Raw genomic sequence first — 1725 nt, forward strand, 5'->3', positions numbered from 1 at the left:
CTGGATGTCACCTTTCAGTTTGGAATTTTATCTATGCAAAGTCATTTGAAACTGTGAGACTTCCAGTCATTAGTGAGCTGAATGGATAAGTTTCCAGAAAACCATACAATACTAAACAAACAAACAAAAAAAAAACAAACAAACCCCACATTGCTCTTTCGTTGTAGAAGAACAATAGCAACACTTCAGACTCTTAAAATAACATGCAATTTGTCTGAGTCAGGTCAGAGAAATGGTACTGGTGAGATAAGCAGGTACTCATTGCTTGTGTCCTTTTGGGCTGGAGAACTGCCCAGCTGGGGAATGGTGCAGGGGTATCCCATGTTTAGCTATAGAGAACAGTGACTTCTACCTGTGCCCTTCCAAGCAATCTGAGCAAGGTGTCACAACACTGGCTTCAATACTGGGACCTTCCTCCCACTCTCTGGCATGTTCTGCCTCATGTATTCAGTTGGTGGATCAGAGGAATCAGATAGCCAGAGGCATCTGGCACGTGAAGACATGAAAGAGGAGCAAAGATGCATAGGTACACAGATACAGCAGCCTTGCAGAAGGAGAGTGCAGAAAACCTAATTGATTTCTGCTCTTTCTCAATGCATGGGATGTTTCTGACTTGAGGCCAGGACCAGTCCCCCGCTTATCACCCAGCTGGCTTTTATCAGTCACACCTGATAACAACACCTTTTCATCTGGGAGGCTGGGAAGGGCTTTCACTCCCAGCGTGGGAGCAGATGACAAGGGGCAAGCCATGAAGAAGCAAATCAGAAATCCCATCCCTCCCAGTTCTCCAAACCCTTGTTGGGACAGCAGTGTAGGTCAGCACATCAGCAAACCACTTCTGCTGTAAAAGCAATGAGTCACTACGAAACTGTCCTAAAAGGTCCAGCAGACCAGGAGGTGTCCTTCCCACTATGCCACAACAATTGTGTAGCTTTCTTCTTACCACAGCACCACGTAGGCCTGGTTTGACCTCTCCCTTCACACAGGGACAGCCGCGTCCTGCCCCACTGGGCTGGATGCCACCTACAACCACAAGGCACGCCACCGACATGAATCCAGCAGCACAGAGATGTGGTGCTGGAGGAACAAAGGCAGCTTGTCTGACAGCATTGAGGTGAATGGCACCATGACACCTTGCTCCTGTGGTACACACCCTGTAGACTTCGTGAATGTTTGCCTCTGTTCAGTGAGGAAACAGGCAGCACAGAGGTAGAGATGGAAGGATTTTGCTGAATTCAGTCTCCTCAGATTGTCCTGTATATATTAAACTTGGATGCATCTACAAAATAAGTGCATCCCAGCCCTGTGAAATACCACTAAATAACACTAAATGCTAGAGAGACACTGTCGCTCACTGAACATAACCCTGCTTCAAAGCTGCAGCTGCCTGACCTTCAGCACAGCACAGAGAATAATCCTTTGCAATACGACCACATTGTCCCATGAGACCACCCCAACAGCATCTCCCACCCAAACATTACCTGAGCATAAAGCTCCTTTCATCGGTTCATTTGAGTTGTGATGAGGGTCCCTTAAAGGCCACCTAGTCCAAATTCTCCTGCAATAAACAGGGACACCCACAGCTCCATCAGGTGCTCAGAGCCCCATCCAGCCCAACCTTGACTGTCTCCAGGGATGGGGCATCCACCACCGTTCTGGGCAATCTGTGCCAGTGCTACACTGTTCTTACCATAATTTTTTTCTTTCTTTCTTTCTTTCTTTTTT

The sequence above is a fragment of the Meleagris gallopavo genome, chromosome 6, assembly GCF_000146605.3.
Source record: "Meleagris gallopavo isolate NT-WF06-2002-E0010 breed Aviagen turkey brand Nicholas breeding stock chromosome 6, Turkey_5.1, whole genome shotgun sequence".
NCBI lineage: Eukaryota > Metazoa > Chordata > Aves > Galliformes > Phasianidae > Meleagris > Meleagris gallopavo.